A 22,473-nucleotide genomic window follows, 5' to 3' on the forward strand; every position below is an offset into this window, starting at 1 on the left:
GGCTAGTTTTTTGTATTTTTAGTAGAGACAGGGTTTCACCGGGTTAACCAGGATGGTCTCGATCTCCTGACCTCGTGATCCGCCCATCTCGGCCTCCCAAAGTGCTGGGATTACAGGCTTGAGCCACCGCGCCCGGCCTCGTCTCTGTTGTTTTGATGGTGTTTGAGACGATGAGGGGAACCTGAGTCTGATTTCTTCCATTTACAGGAGCTGCCTTCGTGTTCTGGAAGAATTCACGTGCTAATTTGTAGGCAGCCTGGCCAGATGCTTCAGAGACTCCGGCAGCATGGAAGGCGTGATTTTAGATCAGTGCTCCCGAGACCCTTGTGTTATTTAAGAAGGTCAGTATGCTTAAATGCATAAGAAGTGATCTGTGTGTTAAATGCATGAGTTAACTGAGCATAGCCCAAGTGAAAGTGAATGTGTTTTCATATTAAAATTAGATTTAGAAAGAGAATGCTAAAACTTGGTGGATTTTGGAATGCAAGGTCTAAGAAAAGCTAGGTTTAAATATTGACAACTTTTACAACTTGATATATTAACTCTTTTTTTTTTGAGACTAGACCCTGTCCCCCAGGCTGGAGTGCAGTGGTGCAATCATGGCTCACTGCAGCCTCAACCTCCCAGGCTCAGGCAATCCTCCTGCCTCAGCCTCTCAAAGTGCTTAGACTCCAGTTGCATGCCACCAGGCCTGACGAATTTTTTTTAAAAAAGTTTTAGTGACATGACTTGGTGAGAGGTCTCACTAAATTGCCCAGGCTAATCTCAAACTCCTGGGCTCAAGCAGACCTCTCACCTCCGTCTCCCAAGTAGCTGAGACTACAGGCATGCACCACCACACCCAGCTAATTTTCTTTTCTTTTCTTTTTTTTTTTTTTTGGTAGACAGGGTCTTACTATGTCGTCCAGACTGGTCTCAAACTCCTGGGCTCCCGCGATCTTCCCACCTCGGCCTCCCAAAGTGCTGGGATTACAGGTATGAGCCGCCTTGACTCAATTCAAATTCAAGTCACTAAGTCTTCCTTGGAAAGCACAAAACCTCCCCCAGGCATTAAAATATTCAAGTGATACAGAAAAGGGAGAGGTGAAGAGCAGCTACCACCTGGAGGAGAAGGTGGGCTCTGAGCTGGGTCTGGAGCCGGGCGGGAAGGTCTTCTTAGCACCCAGCAAGCTGCACCGCCCAAGCACTGCCCTCCGTCACCCCACCTCTGCTGGCACTGAAACCTCCCTCTGGGGCTCCCTCTGGCTTCTTGGGTCGTCTCTTTTTTTGAGACAGTCTCGCTCTGTCACCCAGGCTGGAGTGCAGTGGCGCAATCTCGGCTCACTGCAACCTCCGCCTCCCGGATTCAGATTCTCCTGCCTCAGTCTCTCGAGTAGCTGGGATTACAGGCACCTGCCACCACATCTGATGAATATTTGGGTTTCACCATCTTGTCCAGGCTAGTCTCGAACTCCTGATCTCAAGCAACCCGCCCGCCTCGGCCTCCAAATGTGTTGGGATTACAGGCGTGAGCCACTGTGCCTGGCCTTGAGTCTTGATGTAGCAATCACACCGCCCCAAATCCACACACTTGTTTATTCATTCAACAAACAATAAAGCACCTGGCCACTCTAGGTTCCATGCCAGGAGCTGGAGTTCACAGGAGAGCACAGGCCTCGGCCCTGGGGCTGAGTCTTGCCGCCGTCGTCATGGCTTGTGACTGCTATGGTCTGAATGCTGGTGTCCCACAGATTCGTGTGTTGGAACCTAATGCCTTATGGGATAGTAGTAACAGGTGGAGCCTTCGGGGGCTGGTTAAATCAAGAGGGCTTCACCCTCACAAATGGGATTCATGCCCTTATAAAAGAGGCTTGAGGGAGCGTGTTTCCCCTTCCGCCACCTGAGGACAGAGCAAGAAGGTGTCGTTTGTGAGGAATGGGTCCTCCCCAGACACCAGATCGGCCAGTGCCTTGATGGTGGACTTTGCAGCCTCCGGCACTGTGAGCCATGAGTTTCTGTTGTTTGTAAATTACCCAGTCTAAAGTATTTTGTCAGGCCGGGTGCGGTGCCTCACGCTTGTAATCCCAGCACTTTGGGAGGTCAAGGTGGGTGGATCACGAGGTCAAGAGATTAAGATCCCCCTGGCCAATATGGTGAAACCCTGTCCCTACTAAAAATATAAAAAGTAGCCAGGCATGGTGGCTGCCTTCTCCTCCGAGCCAATGAGGAGGATCTCAGTCCAGTCAGCTAAGTTGGAGTCTTTTCTAATGTAATGTAATCATGGGAGTGATGTCATCATCTTTGCCATGTTCTATTGGCTAGAAGAAACTCCCAGGCTTTGCCTTCATGCCCAGAGGAGTTTATCCCAGGGTGACTGCTTGCAGTCATTTTAAGGTACATCCACAGTTGCTGACGGGTGTTTTCTTTGATCAGAGCCTCGCTGGCTCAAAAGTGGGAGAGGGTCTCTGCCTCATGACTGGGTGCCCCATGACATGGGTTTCCTGATCTCCATCCAGTTTTCTTTTCTTTTTTCTTTTTTTTTTTTTTTTGAGACGGAGTCTTGCTCTGTCGCCCAGGCTGGAGTGCAGTGGCACGATCTCGGCTCACTGCAAACTCCACCTCCCGGGTTCACGCCATTCTCCTGCCTCAGCCTCCCTAGTAGCTGGGACTACAGGCGCCCACCACCACACCCGGCTAATTTTTTTGTATTTTTTTTTTCAGTAGAGACAGGGTTTCAGCATGGTCTCGATCTCCTGACCTCATAATCCACCCGCCTTGGCTTCCCAAAGTGTTGGGATTACAGGCGTGAGCCACTGAGCCCGGCCTCCATCCAGTTTTCTACAGCAGTCAGAGCTAAGACTGGTTTCCCAACAATTAGGCTTTTTTTTTTTTCCAGTTGAGATAGAGTAGTCCCATCTGAATCATGCATGTTTGTTGATTAACATGATTCTAACCCAATTCCTACAAAATAATAACTCTGATACCACAATTGAGCTTACTGTGTGCCAAACACCAAATTAGGTACTTGAAAAAATGGAGATGCAACTCCATTATGTTGCCCTGGCTGGTCTTGAACTCCTGGGTTCAAGTGGTTCTCCAGCCTCAGCTTCCCTAGTAGCTGGGATTACAGGTGAGTGCCACCAGGCCCAGCCTAATTAGGGACTTTAATTCATTATCTTATTTTAGAATCACAACAGCCCTATGAATAGGTATTATTATTTCCATTCAATATTCCTTCCGAGGCACAGAACACACAAGTGAAGTGTCCAAGTTCAGCTAATAGCTGTCAGCCAGGACTTTTTGAAGCCAGTGTAAATGGCCCGAAGCAATTAGCAGGAGGTTGTATTACTGGCTCCCATGCAGAAACACAAAGGCTTAGAGCTGGGCCTCAGGCACAGTTGGATCCAGGTTCACCAGTGATGTCACCTGGAAACTGTCCCTCTCCATCTCCCAGGTCAGCTTTCCTCTGCCATAACCTCGCTGTCAGGCAGACTGTCTCTAGCGGTAGCAAAAATGGCTGCAGCCGGCTCCAGGAAGAGGCCCGGGCTGGATGGCCTTGGCATGGTTGGGTCTTGTCCCTGTCTGGACCAGCTAGGGTGTGCATGTTCTGTTTGACCAGTCCTGAGCAAGTCAGGCCCATCACTGAGCCACATGCAGCAAGAGTGATGAAGGGGTAGAGTCCAAGATGCTTCTACAAAGAGAAGAGAAAGGGGGTGCTTAGCAGGCAACAGCACTGGATGGCAGCCTGGGGACAGAATGGGATTCCAGTCCAATTCCATCTGACTCCAGGATGCTGTTGTCAGTCACTGTGCTGAGAAGAGTCCCGGGTGTGGCCAGCACCTGTACTGGGTGCCTAACTCACTCCCAGGCCAGTCCTTCCTGGAAGGGGGCAATGGGAAGGCACAGGGCCTCTGTAGAAAATAGGACATGGGCAGAGGAACAGCTTGCTGCTGTTTCCCCCCCCCCCCCCCCCCCCAGAGATAAGGTCTTACTCTGTCATCCAGGCCAGAGTACACTGGCACAGTCACACCTCACTGCTCCTTGGAACTCCAGGGCTCAAGTGATCCTCCCATCTCAGCTTTCCAAGTAGCTGGGATTAAAGGTGCACGTCACCATGCCTGGCTAATCTTTTTTTTCTCCCCTCCCCACCCCTCCCCTCCCTTCCCTTCCCTTCCCCTCCCTTCCCTTTCCTTTTTCCTTTCCTTTACTTTCTTTCTTTTTTTTGAGACTGAGTTTCACTCTTGTCGTCCAGGCTGGAGTGCAATGGCACCATCTTGGCTCACTGCAACCTCTGCCTCCCGGGTTCAAACAATTCTCCTGCCTCAGCCTCCTGAGTAGCTGGGATTACAGGCACCCATCACCACGCCGAGCTAATTATTGTATTTTTAGTAGAGATGGGGTTTCACCATGTTAGCCAGGCTGGTCTTGAACTCCTGACTTCAAGTGATCCATCTGCCTTGGCCTCCGAAAGTGCTGGGATTAAAAGCATGAGCCACTACGCCCAATGTATTTTTTAGAGACAGGGTCTCACTGCGTCGCCTAGGCTGGCATCGAACTCCTGGACTCAAGCGATCCTCCCACCTTGACCTCCCATAGTGCTGGAATTACAGCATGAGTGTGAGCCACTGTGTCCGGCCTGAGGGACAGCTTTCTCTCCATGCTGGGGAGAGTAGAGCAGCTGACTTAAGAATGGCTTCTGTTACCAGCTTTTCCATGACCAGCAGTTATTGCTTGGCAGGATTTGGGACGCTTCTTGTTGCAGGATTTAATCCCTGCAGCAGCCCTGACAGGCAGGAAACATCACCACCCACCTCAGCGGGGAAGCTTGAGGCTCAAAGTCCTCCAGACCCAGGAATCATGGGTCTTATTCCCTCCCTTAGAAAGGAGAGAACTGAGGCCCAGGGAGGAGAATGACCCCTGAGCTTCCGCTCCCTGTCCTGGGTACCTCTGGTCTCACCTCCAGTCTCCTTTGTTTGATTGACATTGTATTTTTAGATGGGTGATACATTCATATAGTTCAAAATTCAATCGTGAAAGGGGTTTACTGAGAAATGTCTGTCTTTGTGGTCGGCTGAATGATGAGCCCCCAAAGGTGCCCATGTCCCGATTCCTAGAACCTGTGACTGTGTCACCTTATATGGCAAAATGGACTTTGCAAATGTGATGAAGGGAAGGCTCTTGAGATGGGAGATTATCCTGGATCATCTGGGTGGGCCCTAAATGTAATCACAGGGGTCCTTCTAAGAAGGAGGTCCGAGAGATCCCTGCCTGCTGACTTTGAAGGTGGAGGGAGAGTGTCTCAGCATGGGCTGCCAGAACAAAATTCCACACTGGGGGCTGAAACAACAGACATTTATTTCTCACCATTCTGGAGGCTGGGAAGTTCAAGGTCAAGGTTGTAGCTGACTCAGTTCCCCATGAAGGTTCTCTTCTTGACTTGCAGAGAGCTGCCTTCTTTTTATTTTTTATCTATTTTTATTTATTTATTTATTTATTTATTTATTTATTTATTTATTTATTTGAGACAGAGTCTTGCTCTGTTACCCAGGCTGGAATGCAGTGGCGTGATCTTGGCTCACTATAACTTTTACCTCTGTGGTTCAAGTGATTCTCCTGCCTCCGCCTCCCAAGTAGCTGGGATCACAGGCATGTGCCACCAGGCCCGGCTAATTTTTGTAGTTTTAGTAGAGATGGGGTTTCACCACGTTGGCCAGGGTGATCTCAAACTCCTGACCTCAAGTGACCTGCCCACCTTGGCCTCCCAAAGTGCTGGGATTATAGGCCTCCTCCCCACTCCCACGTCCACAAATCAGGCACTGAGATGGCAGAATGGGAAATGCAAGGCCATGCCTCCACCACAGTCCCCGATCCTCCCCCACTCCCACGTCCACAAATCAGGCACTGAGATGGCAGAATGGGAAATGCAGCCATTGCCCACCAGCGTTTCTGCTGGAACCCACTTTCATACCCATGCAGCTGCAGAAAGACAAGAGTCTATCTTCCTTCCACTTTCCAATTCCACAAGAACGCATTGATTTTCAGAGAGAAAGTCGCATCTAGAGGGAACCTGGGAAATAGTTTCCAGCTTTCCAGCTGCTGTGGTCTGAAGGTAACCCCCATCACTCATGAGATGAGCCTGAACTCCAATGCAATAGTGTTAAGAGGTAGATCCTTCGGAGGTGATTAGGTCAGGAGAGCTTCTCCCTCATCAATGGGATTAAGACCTTTATAAAAGAGGCTTTGAAGGCCGGACGTGGTGGCTCACACCTATAATCCCAGCACTTTGGGAGGCTGAGGCTGGCAGATCACCTGAGGTCAGGAGTTCAAGACCAGCCTGGTCAACATGGCGAAACCTGTCTCTATTAAAAATACAAAAAATTAGCTGGGTGTGGTAGCACAGACCTGTAATCTCAGCTACTCGGGAGGCTGAGGCAGGAGAATTACTTGAACCTGGGAGGCAGGGGTTACTGTGAGCTGAGATGGCGCCACTGCGCTCTAGCCTGGGTGACACAGAGCGAGGCTCTGTGTGAAAGAAAGAAAGAAAGAGAGAGAGAGAGAAAGAAAGAGAGAAAAAAAGAGAGAGAGAGCTGAGATGGCACCACTGCACTCCAGCCTGGGTGACAGAGCGAGGCTCTGTGTGAAAGAAAGAAAGAGAGAGAGAAAGAAAGAAGGAGAGAAAAAGAGAGAGAGAGAGAGAGAAAGGAAGGAAGGAAGGAAAGGAAAGAAAAAGAAAAGAAAAGAAAGAAAGAAAGAAAGAAAGAAAGAAAGAAAGAAAGAAAGAAAAGAAAGAAAAAAGAAAGAGGCTTTGTAGAGTGTTCAGTTCAGCTCGGTGTTTGCTCTTCCATCCCTTCCTCCCTGTGAGGATGCAGTGTTCATTCCCTCTGGAGCGTGCAGCACCAAGGCACCATCTTGGAAGCAGAGGGCAGCCCTCACTAACACCAAACCTGCCAGCACCATCATCTTGGACTTCTCAGGCTCCAGAACTGTGAGAAATACATTTCTGTTCTTTGTAAATTACCCAGTCTAGGTATTTTGCTAAAAGCAGCATGAATGGACCAAGACACCAACCATCTAAACAAAAGATTAAAGGAGCTGATTCCATCAGCCAGCATCTTGCTGATCTTCCACACCATGGCATCAAAAGCAGCAAGAGCTTTCACCTAATACCATGCAACTGTGCACCCCCACCCCCGCCCACACACACACACCCTCTCCCCAGAAGGAAAAGCCTGATGTTCTGATCAGTCACTCTCCAGCTGTGCGTGGTGTTCACTCCTCTTCTGGGCAGAAATCCCATAGACTAATTAAAGTCACCCATCCCCACGGCCCCCATTTGCAATATAGACTTTTCCAATAGTGCCCTCTTGGAGTTGTGCAGTGTGCAGCCTGGACAACACTATGTGGTGACTCTGGATCCTATACTTTATGTAGAATAGTAAGGAAAAAAAAGGGAAAAAATGAAATTAGTTAACATAAAAAACAGAATAAAGGGGAAATGTGTGTGGTGTTCCCTTACTCTGCCATAGTTTGTATTAATAACTTCCTCCTTCCACCATCTAGCCATAATCCCTCCCCCTTGGCCAGCACCTCATTTGGTCGTGGTTATACCCCCTCCTGGGGTAATCCCATCTGTCTATTATACCCTCTTCCAGCTGTCATGCTGCAGGCCAGGTTGTGAGCCAAGCTTGCAATAGGAAACACCTGTGACACAGCCCCTGCCCTTGAGAGGAGGCTCAGGAAGTAAAAAACACAGGCCACTGGCTGGGCATGGTGGCTCACGCCTGTAATCCCAGCACTTTGGGAGGCCAAGGCGGGCAGATCATTTGAGTTCAGGAGTTCGAGACCAGCCTGGCTGACATGGTGAAACCTCATCTCTACAAAAATACAAAAATTAGCTAGGTGTGTTGGTGTGTGCCTATAGTCTCAGCTACTTGGGAGGCTGAGGTAGGAGAATCACTTGAACCTGGGAGGTGGAGGTTGCAGTGAGCCGAGATGGCACCACTGCACTCCAGCCTGGGTGACAGAGCAAGACACTGCCCCCCCCAAAAAAAAAAAGAAAAAGAAAAAAGCTGGGGGAAGGGTGAGTGTAGACAATAGTTATAGTTAAGAGATGGGCTTGGCTGGTTCAGCTTCCAAAGCCTAGGATTTGGTATCTGATAGTAAGAGCGTTGGCAATGCGGGGGTCTCCAGGCAGGGTCCTGAGCACCGCACCAGGTTAATGCTCCTCCCAGCTCTTGGGCAGGACTGACTAGTGGAGGCTTGTCCAGCAGGGACAGGAATCAGGGGACCCAGGACCCAGGCGTGATGGGGAAGGGGCGCGGGGCCTTGCAGCCTAGCGGGCTCGGACGACCTAGGACCCCAGCCGCTCCAAGGGCAGGAGGGGAGCCCGGGGCGGCGCGGGCGAGCATTGATCGCTGGTGCAGATGCAGCCGCTGCGGCGCGGCCCCGGCCTCTCTGCGAGCCTGCGCCCGGGCCGGGCTGTCGGGAACTCGGGCGGGCTCCACTTGCTCGCGCTTACTGGAAACGTGCTCCCGAGCGGCGCGAGGCTCGGCGACTGGAGCCCGGGGCCGCTCTTGGCTGAGGGTAGGGCCGAGCCAGGTACCCGGGCGCCCCAGGCTGCCGCGCCCTGCTGGGCCGCTGTGGGCGCGTGCCACCCCCCGGGACCCGTCCTATCGTGGGGGCGCCCAGGGCCTCCCAGCGCCGCGCTCCCCAGGGCGAGCGGGAGGAGGGAGGGAACTGGGGGCAGCCCGGGGAAGCCGTGGGGCGGGCTTTCAGCAGCTGCGAGGCGAACCCGCCTCTCTTCCCGGTATCCTCGCGGCCACCCGGTGGAAGGTGGCGCCACGCCAGGGCCAGGCGGAGGCGGGGAGCCAAGCCCGCAGCCACGCCCTGCCCAGGGCGCAGGTGGGCTCGGCTGGAGGAGGTGCTGGGGGTGGGTGTGTCTCCTGATACAGGAAGAGCCGCCTCCCGGCTGCCCCAGTCACAAAAATGTTTATTGAGCACCTAATAGGCAAGGTGCGGCCACTGCAGTGGGGGTGGGGGCACTTTTCTCCCCGAGCGTGTATATTTATTTATTTATAAACCATAGGCACTTTATTACTAGGTTTATATATTATGTATCCATAAAAGTGAGATTTAAAGAGGATGAAATAAAAAATAGAAACAGAGGGGTTGTTTTCCTTTCCGTATGCCGGTGAGTTGTCTTGTGCATGTCCCACTTTGGAGACCTGGGTTTAGTGGCTGCATCCTTCTGTGCCCCCACCCCCCCACCCCCGCCGCCCCTTAGAACTGGAGAAAACACACCCCCACCCGCCCCCTGGTTCACGTCATCCTGCCCCATGAGGTCCTGGGCTGAGCTGTTTTCAGGGCCCTCCTCTCGGCTTCACAACCTGCAGTGGAGGGTAGCAGATGGCAGACTAGGGTAAGTGAGGGTGCTTTGTGATCTGGGTTCAGATCTTGTGTCTGCTACTCCCTGGCCCAGTGACCTTGCACTTCTCTGAGCCTCAGTTTCTTCTTCTGTAAAATAAAGGGAGTGGCATCTCCCTCTTACCTGGAGGTGGGCCTGGGGGCTGCAGGCTGCCCTCCTGACCTGCTCTGCTGCCAGATGGGCACAGGTAGGCCCAGTGATGACAGCCCTGAGTGAACCCAGAAAGCAAAGTGGTTAGGAACACACCCCAGAGGCCAGACAGGGTCCTGCAGATTCAGAGAAAGAACCCATGTGTCCTGGGGTCTGGCAGAGATTATGGTTCCGGTAAAGGGTGGTCGTTAGTACAGTCCATGTCACGCAGCTGAGGGCCTGTGGGATAGGTAGGGTTCAAGGAGTTAGTGGGAGAGGAGATTGAGGAATCAGAGTTGGTCAGTCAGACAGTCAGTCAACAAACACAAACGGAGCATCGCCTCTGTGCCAGGCATGGTTTTAGGCTGTGGATAACCAAGGAGCTTGCTCAGCAGCCTGCGGTTCTTTGCAGCCCAGGGTGTCCCTGTCGGGAGTGGGCACTGCGTCTCTGAGGAGCGGTGGAGTCACCTGCAGGCCGAGGCTGGGAGACCCTCGGGAGTGTGGGGGAGGCCACCCCCTGAGGTGTGGTCCCCCCTGGGTAGAGAGTGACTCAGGCCCCGCCCAGCCTCCCCACTGCCTGGGTTTGGTTTGTTTAAGAACAAATTAGTCACAGAGCAGGCAGCTTTCCCGAAAATAAAATGAGAATCCCCAGGAAACAGGGAAAATGGAAGGCAGGAGGGTGAGTCAGCACGTGCTGCCCCCGGGGGCTCCAGTTTCCAAATGGGCCTCCTGCACTGCTCCTCCTCCTCCTCCTCCTCCTGGGTCTCTCTCTTTCTCTTTTACTTTTCCTGTGGTCCCCTGTTGACTTTTTCCCTCCCGTCCTGACACCTCACTGAACTCACTGAATCTCAGTCCTCACACACGCACACCCACTCACTTCCTGCCCTTATGGTTTCCCTCCCTGTGTCTGTCTGTCTGTCCAGCCTCCATCTGTGCACCCACTGGCTCCTTTCGTGTTTACAGAGCATCCACCAAGTCCAGGCACTGTGCACCACGGGAGGGAGCGGGGAGGCAGAGAAGGCCCTAGGTCTCTCCTCCCAGAGTCCTTTCTCGTTGGAAAAGGAGACCTGTGCTGGGATGTGGCCAGCCACGGCCATGCCTGGGCCCCCTTCCCCAGCCCCTGCTCCTCTGGTTGGTCCCCGGGGATGGACAGAGCTGGGCCCCCAACAGAGAACAATGCTTGAGTACCCCATTCCAAGCCAACGCTGTCTCTGCCTCCCTCCAGGCTCAGAGCACAAGGCCTGTGCACTGAGGGCAAGTGCATGGTGGAACCGGAGCTTCGGGGCAGTCTTTCTCATCCAGCCATGCCTCCCGTGCCCAGAGCCGGGCGTCAAGGGGAGTGGAGCTGCAGGCTGTTTGGAATTTGAGGGACAAGCTTGGTTGTCCCTTGTTCCCTGCCTCCCCATTCCAAGCCTCCCGTGGCAGAAGGAGGCCAGGCCGTGTCTTTAGGGAGGATTCTGGGCGTACCCACTTCACCGCAACAGCCCAAGGTCAGGGGGAGGCTCCGGGCTGCAGTGGGGACAGCAAGGAGAAGCCACTGAGGCCCCTTCCCATCTGGACAAGTCCCTGAGTGCCAGGGCCCTTTGATTCTCTCCCGTCGCCCTCCTCCCCCATCTCCCAGCTAGAATCCAGGCTCTCCCACCACCCTTTGGGACCCTGGGGCCACTCACTTTCCAGACCCCTCTAATTCAGGCATTGGCCCCTCAGGAGCTGGGGAGGCAGCCCTGTGCCTGGGTCATAGGGCTGGGCTGGGGTCTCCTGCCTCTCGGGTCACTGTCCAATCTCTGTCTGCAGCTCTCGATGAATAATTTAGTTGTTCGAATTACAGGAAAGAGCTATTTAGCTTCCCTTCCCAAATCGTTAAGAGCTGATACAAGACGTCTTGGTTCCTTCTAAGGAAAGTCCCTTTCCCAGTGAAACTGAGCCTTGTGGGCGGGGATTTCTCCCCCTCCAACTCCCCCACCAATCATTAACCAATATCCGACAGTAATAGGGTTTTTTTTTTTTTTTTTTTTTTTTTAAGCTCAGCTATATATATTTTAAAGTATACGTCAGTTCTTGGGAGCAGGAAAGTATAACTGACCTGAAGGGTGGGGTGGGGGTTCTGCTCTGGAAAGAGCCCTGGGGGAGCTAATGGTGACCCCAAGTTATAATTGCAGGTCCTGGAGGGGATTTAAGATACAGGAAGTAGCACTTCATAAGCCTGAGAGGAAGAAGCGTCGGGTGTAAAACGGTCCAGGTGGTTCAAGAGTGCATGTACGTGTGTGAGAATGTGAAGATGCACATGTATGTGTGTGCATGAGGATGCACACGTGTGTGCACAGATACACGTGTGATTGTGCATGTGAGCGCTGTGCAGGTATATGTGTGCATGTGTGCATGTGTGCACGTGTGTGAGTGTGTACGTGTTTATAGGAGCATGACTGCCTGAACGGCATGGCTGGAATGTGTGCACCGGGACCAGGTTGGGGTTTGTAGTGCAGCGACAGCACTTCTTGTTTTCAGAGCTGGGAGAGTTGGGGTGGGGAATCTGGGTAGGGCTGGCCTCCCAGTCAGGTGACTTGCAGGCAGGGAGGGGAGGGGCTTTAGGAAGCTCAGAGACTGGGAGGGAGGAACAGGGAAGGGCAAGGGTGGGGACCGTGGCTGGGAGGTTCAATGCAAAGTGAGGCCACATCCAGGACTTGAGCATTCTGGATCCTAGACCCGGGATGGCTGGGAGGTGGGGCCCCCCCCGGGGTGAAGGAGCCAGGTGTGTGAGCCAAGAGTTAGCTGTGGCTGCCAGAGGAGGGGGCTGGAGACCAGGCGTCAGCCTCAGCCTGGCTGAAGAGGGCCTCCTAGCACCAGGCCAGGGGAAGGTGGACAGGTAGGGAGAGAAAAAGGAGGGAAGGAAAGGGGACTGAGCTAGCAGGTCCCACACTTTGCAGCTGTGGTGAAGAGGAGAGAGGGAAGAAGGGGGACCCTCTGCAGTCCTGGCTGGCAGGAGGCTTGGCCTGTGCTCTGGCAAGCACGCCCTGCCCTGCTGGACTAACTGGAGGAGTCTGTTCTTTGTGTGCCCGGCAGAGGGATAGACACACATTTCCCATGATGCCACCCACCCCAGAATGACTTAGCCTGCAGCCTCCCCCTGATTCCCTGACTTCCCACCTGAGCAAGCCCAACTGGCCTCCCGCGTCCACTCAAGTGCCCTTTGTGTGTCTGTCCTCTGGACAGGGACACCCAACACAGGTGCAAGCAGTGCGTGTTAGGGCCGGAGAGGAGGACAGTGGAGGCTGCTCCCAGCCTCCTTTTTCTTCCACGCTCCCACCAGCACCTCCACCCCATCTCTGAAACTCCACCCCAATTTTGGGGAGTCTCAAGATGACTGAGGAAGGGGAGGTATGTCCAGAGCCATTCCAACTGGTCCCAGATGCATCAGAGGGTGACCCTGGGAGGCTAGTCCTTAGGCAGCTGCCTAGGGACCCCTGACTCTGGAAGGGAACTCAGAGACAAATGAGGGGCAGACCAGCCCCAGCCCTGGGTTTGCAGTTCTGGGCAGAGTGAGGAAAGGGCCGGAAGGAAAAACCAACCCCCGGAATCCATCTCAGAGAAGAATCTGTCCGGGTAGAGAGGGACCCCGGCCTGACTGCCACCCTCACCCAGGGGAGAAGCCTAGCAGCTCCCTCTGGGGTGGGTGTGCACGTGTCGTCCCACCAAAGTGTGCTGGGATGGGAGTGGGCGCCACCTTCCCCCAGATGGATGGACTGGGCAGCCCTGTAAGTGCCTGGGGGTCCTCTGAGAGCCTTGTATGGTCCCAGCCTCCCACAGGAGCCCCAACAATGCTCTCTGGCTCCTCATTCTCCTTGGTGGCAGCTCCTCTCCCCACCAGAAGGCCACGTGGGTCCCAGCTGTGACCTCAGCACCCCTCAGCCAGATGTGGGCCTGCCCCAGACTCCCCGGGGGGCTGCCCTCAATCTGCTGTGCCAGTGTCACTCTCTCTGCTCTCTTCACAGAAGAGAGGTGGAGGGAGGACCCCACGGGTCTCGCTGGTGGCAGGGGGTGGGGGTGTAGTGGGGCAGTGTGGGGGGTAGTTAGAGTTAGGACAGCAGCCCCTCTGCAAACCCCGAGCCCTGAACCTCGAGCCTGTCTTGGCTCCATGGGGCAAGGAAGGGGTAGTCAAGCCCCACAGAAGAGAGGCATCCCCCAGTTTCCATGGAGAAGGATCGGGGGTGTCCTAATTTGAAGGCTTCCACGCTGTCTGCTGCTCCCTGCAAATACACAGATGGGACGTTCTCCGTTCCTCCCTAGTCCCTCCTCTCCTCCCTGCTTGCCTGGGAGGCTTGGGCAGGAGGGCACCTGGATGGTGGCCACTGGACAGAGCCCCCCCACCTTGACCTCTGTCCTCTTCTGGGTGGGAATGGCAGGGGCCTCTTTGGTGTCAGGAGCTGGTGGCCTCTGTCCCGCCGGCTCCCAACACCTGCCTTCCCATCTCTGCTCCAGCTGCAGGGGGCTTCTGCCAGTGCCCGGAACCTTGTAGTCTTTTGCCCGCTGAGTTTTGAATGTGCTTCCCCTAGGCCGGAGGGCAGCAAACTTTCTCTGAAAAGGGCCAGGTAGTACATATTTCCGCCTCTGCTTAGTGAGAAAGCAGTCACGGGCCATTCACAAACAGGTGGGTGTGGCTGAGCTCCAACACAACTGCGTCTGCACACTACAACTCGAATTCCAGGTAATTTTCACGTCATGAAATACTCTTTTTTCTCTTGCTTGGTTTTTCAACCACTTAAAAATGTGAAAACTAGCCAGGCACAGTGGTTTACGTCTGTAATCCCAGCACTTTGGGAGGCCAAGGTGCGAGGATCACTTGAGCCCAGGAGTTCAAGATCAGCCTGGGAAACACAGTGGGACTCCGTCTTTACAAAAAGTGAAGAAATTAGTCAGGCATGGTGGTGCACACCTGTGGTCCCAGTTAGTCAAGGAGGCTGAGGCAAGAGGACCCCTTGAGCCTAGGAGGTCAAGGCAGCAGTGAGTCATGATCACACCACTGCACTCCAGCCTGGGCAATAGAGCAGGAACCTGTCTCAAAAATATAATGAAAATAAAAATAAAAATTAAAACATGTAGGCTGGGTGCAGTAACTCATACCTGTAATCCCAGCACTTTGGGAGGTTGAGGTGGGCAGATCACTCGAGGTCAGGAGTTTGAGACCAGCCTGGCCAACATGGCGAAACCCCGTCTCTACTAAAAATATGAAAAAAATTAGCCAGATGCGGTGGCACACACCTATACTCCCAGTTACTTGGGAGACTGAGGCAGGAGAATCGCTTGAACCCAGAGGCAGAGGTTGCAGTGAGCTGAGATTGTGCCACTGCACTCCAGCCTGGGCAACAGAGTGAGACTCTGTCTCAAAAAAAAAAAAAAAAGAAGAAGAAACGAAAACTTGTAAAAACCATTTTTTGTGGACTGAACAAAAACAGGCAGCAAGTTGGATTTAGCCTGGGGGCAGTGGTGGAGGTTTGCTGGCCCCTGTGCTAGGCTGCTCCACTGGGGAGCTCTCTCAAGGTTCAGCGGAAGTCTCCCTTCCCAGACCAGGTGAGATGCCCTGTAAGACCGTTCCTGCCTCTCTTCTGGCAGGCCGCCTAGCACCCTAGGTGCTCAACAACAGTATGTTTTGAGACAGGGTCTCATTCCATCGCCCAGGCTGGAGTGCCGTGGTACAACCATGTCTTACTGCAGCCTTGACCTCCCAGGCCCAAGCAATCCTCCTGCCCCAGCCTCCCCAAGTAGCTGGGACTACAGGCGGGCACCACCACACCTGGCAAATTTTTTCTATTTTTTTTTTTTTTCTGAGACGGTATCTTGCTCTGTTACCCAGGCTGGAGTGCAGTGGCGTGATCTCGGCTCACTGCAACCTCTGCCTCCCAGTTTCAAGCAGTTCTCCTGCCTCAGCCTCTCAAGTAGCTGGGATGACAGGCACGAGCCACCATGCCTAGCTAATTTTTGTATTTTTAGTAGAGATGGGGTTTCACCATGTTGGTCTGGCTGATCTCAAACTCCTGATCTCAGGTGATCCACCCGCCTCGGCCTCCCCAAATGCTGGGATTACAGGCGCAAGCCCCTGTGCCTGGCCCTTATTTTTTCTATTTTTTATAGAGATGAGGTCTTACTTGTTGCCCAGGGTGGTCTCAAACTCCTGGACTCAGGCAATCCTCCTGCCTCAGCCTCCCAAAGTGCTGGGATTGCAGGTGTGAGCCACTGCACCTGGCCTACTTGTTTGTAGATTAAAGGCACTTCCTACACATTGTCTCCTTTGATCTTCACAACGTCTGAGCAAAGCATAGCAATTATCCCCATCCCCCCGTTTTTTTTTTTTTTCTTTTAAGACAGGGTCTCGCTCTGTCCCCCAGGCTGGAGTGCAGTGGCACCATCTCAGCTCACTGCAAGCTCCACCTCCCAGGTTCAAGCAATTCTCCTGCCTCAGCCCCCGAGTAGCTGGGACTACAGGCGTGCACCACCACACCCAGCTAATTTTTTGTATTTTTAGTAGAGACGAGGTTTCACTGTGTTGGCCAGGTTGGTCTCGAACTCCTAACCTCAGGTGATCCACCCACCTTGGCCTCCCAAAGTTCTGGGATTTCGGGCGTGAGCCCCCGCACCCGGCCTATTATCCCCATTTATTTATTTATTGAGACGGAGTCTTGCTCTGTCGCCCAGGCTGGAGCGTTGGCTCACTGCAAGCTCTGCCTCCTGGGTTCACGCCATTCTCCTGCCTCAGCCTCCAGAGTAGCTGGGACTACAGGCGCCCGCCACTAAGCCTGGCTAATTTTTGTAATTTTTTTTTAGTAGAGACGGGGTTTCACCGTGTTAGCCAGATGGTCTCGATCTCCTGACCTTGTGATCCGCCTGCCTCAGCCTCCCAAAGTGCTGGGATTACAGGCGTGAGCCACCGCGCCCGGCCTATTATTCCCATTTTATAGACAAGGTAGTTGAAGTCTAGAGAGGTTAAGTAACTTGTCCAATGTCACCCCGTTGGCTGAGGCAGAGGCACAAAGGGAGCAGCCCACGCACTATTTTCTGGGCAGCTATGGAGGCTGGCCTCTGTCCATGGGGCCAGGGCTTTAAGGGATGAAGCCGGGCTGCTCCAGGGGTCCAGGGTCTGCCTCCATCCCTGGTCTCAGGCTTGCTCGGGAACTGACGGAGGAGCCCCTGGACCTCCATCCACCGAAAGGCCCCTGCCCTTCTGTGGAGCAGTGTTTTACGAGTCATTTCTAGGACTGGGCTTATGACTCCTGTTCTTCAGGGCTTGGGTCCTGCCTTCTCAGTCATCCCAGGTCAGGGCTAGAGTTAGTGACTCTGATTCCGTAGTCCCTGGCCCACCCTTCCTGAGCCTGCCTTCCGAGCCATCACTTAACCCAGCTGGGGCCAGTAACTGCTGTCTCCCCTCCCCCACCCCCAGCTGTGGACATGTCCCCACGGCCTCGGCCTCCTCTCAGCCCTGCTCCACTCAGCCTCCAGCCAGACTATCTCTGCCAGGCCTTCATCTCCCCATGCGTCAGAGAAGGATGACTGCCCGGCACCCTCCCACTCCCAGCGTCAGCCTGGGAATTGGAGCATGCTCCTGGGCTGCGCCCGATATACACGGTGTGCAGCTCTGGGCTGCCTCCTGATCACCGGGTATCTCAGGAGGTTTCTGAGGTTGGGGATGGGGGTGGCCCTCTCCTTTGGACTTGAGGCAGTGGCCCCAGGACCAGCAGGGTCACGGGGCTCAGCACTCCCTTCCAGCGCTTTCCCACAGAACATCCTGGCTTCAGGGATTCCCATCACCTCAGCCAGAGTTCATCGGAAGTCCCCCTCCCTCATCCCCTGGAGGGAGGCGAGGAGAGAGACCAGGGTCATCTGGCTGAGCGGGAGGAGAAGGCTCGGGTGCTGGGGAGAGGAGCCTGGATGCGGCAGGGTCCCGGGACAGTTGGCAGGGGGGTAGGTGCAAGTGTAGAATTCCACATAGGGCCTCACAGCTTTGGGGGCCATGAGATGACAGTGTCACCAACATCAGTGATCATCACCTCCCATCCAGAAGCCGAAGAAGCAGGGCCCTGCCACAGGGAGCCAGGCTGGCTCTGCTGGGGGAACCGGCAGAAGAATTACAAGGAACCAGATGTGGTTCTTTTTTTTTTGAGACGAAGTCTTGCTCTTGTTGCCCAGGCTGGAGTGCAATGGCACGATCTTGGCTCACTGCAACCTCCAACTCCCGGGTTCAAGCGATTCTCCTGCCTCAGCCTCCTGAGTAGCTGGGATTACAGGTGCCCGCCACCATGACCAGCTAATTTTTGTATTTTAGTAGAGACAGGGTTTGCCATGTTGGCCGGGCTGATCTTGAACTCCTGACCTCATGATCCACCTGCCTTGGCCTCCCAAAGTGCTGGGATTACAGGTGTGAGCCACCGTGCCTGGCCCAGATGTGGTTCTTTAGAAGAGGCCCCAAAGCCCTCTTCTCTTTCTTCTCTCTCCTTCCTCTGACTGCAGCCGAACTGCCCAGGTTCTCCAGTCAGAGAGAGCCAATGTGGCCATGCTGGCCTCTCCTGAAGGTCTCACTCTATGGGCAAAAGCAGCCCTCTGGTATCAGTCATATGCAGAGTCACCTGCCAGCTGTCACCAGGAGGATGGAAACATGTTTCCTAGGCTGGAGACAGGGGCACTGCTGAACACTTGCAGAGCAAGTAGGAAGGAAAGAGGGAGGGTAAAATGAAACCTTCTGAAGTTTCAGTTTGCAAACTGAGGGCCCAGGATTCTGACAGATAGAAGTCCCAGTGGATTGGAAACTTTCTGGGCTCGCCTCTTGGGGTGGACTCTTGTCTCTGCCACCAAGTCCCTGTAAGCCCTGGGCCAATGAGCCTCTCTCAGTCTGAACAGAAGGAAGGAAGGAAGGAAGGAAGGAAGGAAGGAAGGAAGGAAGAAAGGGAGGGAGGGGGAGGAAGGATGGATAGAAGGGTAGAGGGGGGAAGGAATAACATAAAGAAGGGAGAAAGGAGAGAGGAAGGAAGGAGGAAGAGGGAGAGGAGGGAAGGGGAGAGGAGGGAAGGGGCGAGGAGGGACGGGCCCCCTCTTTGTGAGGGGAAGCCGGGCTGAGAGGCGCTGTGTGTGTATTTGCTTATTTATTTGCTCTCCGGTGGAATTTCTCTGTCGCCCTCCCACGTGCACTTATCTGTCTCCTCACCATCTCCCTGGCTCTGGCCCCAGATCCAGCTGGGATTGGCAGCCCTGTGCCCGCAGGCCCGGTTGCCTTGGCAACGCCCCTTTGTTAGGCACCAGCATCTGAAAATGTCAGACTCTTTCCAGTGGGTCAGACCTGCCTCCCTCCCTTTTTTCCCCCTTCTCCTTTTTCAGTTCCAGTTGCCACTGCCCAAGCTGCAAACTTCCTCTGTCTCCATGGGGATGGAGGAGGGCTGTCTCTCTTTTTCCGTCCCAAACATCTGTCTCTATAAACAGTTGTGTGTGCTGCACCTCCTCCTTCTGGACCCGGGCCTCGGGGAGGAAGTGCTTTGTTGATCTGGAGGGGGTCGGTTTCCTTGCTCCTTTCTCGGGGCTGGCCCTAGTGCTGGATGGCTGCAGCCCTGGACTCCGGGAGCTCCAGGCATATGGCCAGTACTCACGGCTCCTCTGGGGCCAGTGTCTGGAGAGAAGGGCAGAGGTTCTGCTCAGTCATCTGGTAGACCTCAGCTCTGCTTTGCTTGCTAGGTTGCCTTAGAGAGGTTCCTGAAAGTCTCTGATACCTCTCTGTGCGGCGGGGATTTGTTGAGTGGGTGATGAGATGATCTATGCAGAGTGTTGGGAGCAATTCCTGGGTCCTCGCATCAGAACACTCTTGTAGTTCACGCTCCCACTGATTCCGCATCCTACGGTGAAGACGCTAGGATCATGCCATGATGATCAGCCCCCTTCGGGAGAATGTTCAGACTGAGAGAGGCTCATTGGCCCAGGGCTTACAGGGACTTGGTGGCAGAGACAAGAGTCCACCCCAAGAGGCAAGCCCAGACAGTTTCCAATCCACTGGGACTTCTATCTGTCAGAATCCTGGGCCCTCAGTTTGCAAACTGAAAAGTTTAGATTCAGTGACCTCCTTCCCAGCTTGAAACTTCTTTGATTTATTTCAGAGAAGAGGGTGGGGTGAGCTAAGAAGTTAGAAGGGTTTTGCTGTGAGCCAAGGACGGGAATGCATGATGTATGAGCGAGGAGTCAGGGACCGGCACTCCGATCGCCGATGACTCAGGCCTGCTTTGCCTGGCTGAGGGAACTGGGCCGCGGGAAGAACGCAGGATTGGCCCCGGCCCAGGGCCACCCCCCACTTGGCCACAGCGGAGAGCCTGCCCTAGGCCCACCTGGCTGGAGCACCAGCATCATTCCAGGGGCCTCACCCTGCCTAACTCCCAAGTCCATGTCCAGCACCTTTTCCTGTGTCCACAGTCCTCATGTGGTTCAAAGACGTAGATCCATTACTGTTTCCAGATGATCAAAGAAGCTACCTAACTAACAACCAAGTTAATAGTGTCCAAGTTAGAGCTTTGGCGTTGGAGCAGGAAGAACTGGATTTGAATCCAGTTCTACTAATTAGTGGCTGACCTTGGGTGGGTTAATCTCTCTGAGACTTGGTTATATCGTCTGTGAAATGGGTGGCAGGGTAACAGGACCCACTGGAAGTGATGCCTACAAAGTGCTGGGGGTTTTGCATGGTGAGTGGCTTCAGAAACACAGAAAGTACCGCTGTTGTGATTATTCGGTTGGCTCAGGCAGGTGGAGGCTGTGCTTCCACATCCCACAGGGCCCTGTGCCCCCAGAGGGCAGGATACGTAGGAATTTGCCATCTCAGTACAGCGCACAAGGACAGAAGCAAGGGCAGCAGGGGCAGTCAGGCTGCCGGGGCAAGGGCCAAGCTTCTGTCCAAAGCAGAAACACTGGCTGGGCCTTCTTTGGTCCAGCAAACCTGGACCTCGGCAGGAAAATGGGTATAACAACGACCTCAGCTGGTGCTTGTGGGAACCCACAATGGGTGCAGACCCTCAGAGGTGCATGGGGTATGACTCTCCCTCCACCTCTGCCCAGACCCCAACAATGGAAAAGGGTGGCAAGTTTTCTGGGTGGGGGATATAGGAAGCCAGCATCTGAGAACCTGCCGCTGGATGGCAGGAGGCTGGGCCATGTGAAAGCCGAGGCTCCAAGCCCATTGTGCCGGCTCCATTGTCCCGTGAAACTCGACTTACAAATCGCAAGTTTCAATACGAAATTCAATTTCAAATTTTTCTTTCTTTCTTTTTTTTTTTTTTTTTTTGAGATGGAGTCTCGCTCTGTCACCCAGCCTGGAGTACAATGGCATGATTTCAACTCACTGCGACCTCCGCTTCCCAGGTTCAAGCGATTCTCCTGTCTCAGCCTTCTGAGTAGCTAAGATTACAGGTACCTGCCACCATGCCTGTCTAGTTTCTGTATTTTTAGTAGAAAGGGGGTTTCACCATGTTAGCCAGGCTGGCCTTGAATTCTTGACCTCAGGCGATCCGCCCACCTTGGCCTCCCAAAGCGCTGGGATTACAGGCATGAACCACCACACCTAGCCGTATTTTTCTTTCTTTTTTTATTTTTGAGATGGAGTCTCACTCTGTCACCCAGGCTGGAATGCAGTGGCCCAATCTTGGCTCACTGCAACCTCCCAGCTTCAAGTGATCCTCCTGCCTCAACCTCCAAGTAGCTGGGATTACAGGTGCCCAGCACCATGCCCAGCTAATTTTTGTATTTTTACTAGAAACGGGTTTCACCATGTTGGCCAGGCTGGTCTTGAACTTCCGACCTCAAGTGATCTACCTGCCTCAGCCTCCCAAAGTGCTGGGATTACAGGTGTGAGCCACCGTGCTCAACCAATTTCAAATTTTTCGAGATAAAATTAAGAATTTCATGGCCGGGCGTGGTGGCTCATGCCTGTAATCCCAGCACTTTGGGAGGCCAAGGTAAGTGGATCATGAGGTCAGGAGTTCGAGACCAGCCTGACCAACATGGTGAAATCCCATCTCTAATAAAAATACAAAAATTAGGCTGGGTGCAATAGCTCACGCCTATAATCCCAGCACTTCGGGAGGCTGAGGCAGGCGGATCACAAGGTCAGGAGATCAAGACCATCCTGGCTAACACAGTGGAACCCCATCTCTACTAAAAATACAAAAAAAAATAATTAGCTGGGTGTGGTGGCAGGCACCTGTAGTCCCAGCTACTCGGGAGGCTGAGGCAGCAGAATGGCGTGAACGAGGAAGGCAGAGGTTGCAGTGAGCCAAGATCACACCACTGTACTCCAGCCTGGGTGACAGAGAGAGACTCTGTCTCAAAAAAAAAAAAAAAAAAAATTTCAAGGTGACTGCACAGCATTAAACGCCCAAGCACTGAGTGTGGGACCCTGTGTGACAGCCCTGCCCCTGAATATCTAATGTTGTCTCCTGGGATATCTTCCAAGAGACAGAATAACCTGGATCTGAGGATAAATGTCAGGAGGAAGGGAGAATGTATCTGTAGTTCTCATCTCCATTAGTCAAAGGTGCCTCCACACCCCGAGCCTCACTGTGCCCAGCGGCTCCTCAGCGTTTCAGGCTCAGCAGCAGCAGGGACACCACAGGTGGCCAGGAATAGCCTGGAACCCCCCCAGGGCTGGCGCTAGAGGCAGGTAAAGCAAGGAGCACCTTAGATGGTGCATAAAAAGTGTCCAATGCAATGTGCCTTTCCTGAGGCTGATCACTGTACTGTGATTCTGTAAGAAAATGCCTGTTTTTAGGAAATGCACACTAAGGCCAGGTGCGGTGGTTCACACCTGTAATCCCAGCACTTTGGTAGGCTGAGATGAGTGGATCACTTGAGGTCAGGAGTTCAAGACCCGCCTGGCCAACATGGTGAAACCCTGTCTCTACTAAAAATACAAAAATTAGCCGGTGTGATGG

This window comes from Piliocolobus tephrosceles, chromosome 16, assembly GCF_002776525.5.
Source record: "Piliocolobus tephrosceles isolate RC106 chromosome 16, ASM277652v3, whole genome shotgun sequence".
Taxonomy (NCBI): Eukaryota; Metazoa; Chordata; class Mammalia; order Primates; family Cercopithecidae; genus Piliocolobus; species Piliocolobus tephrosceles.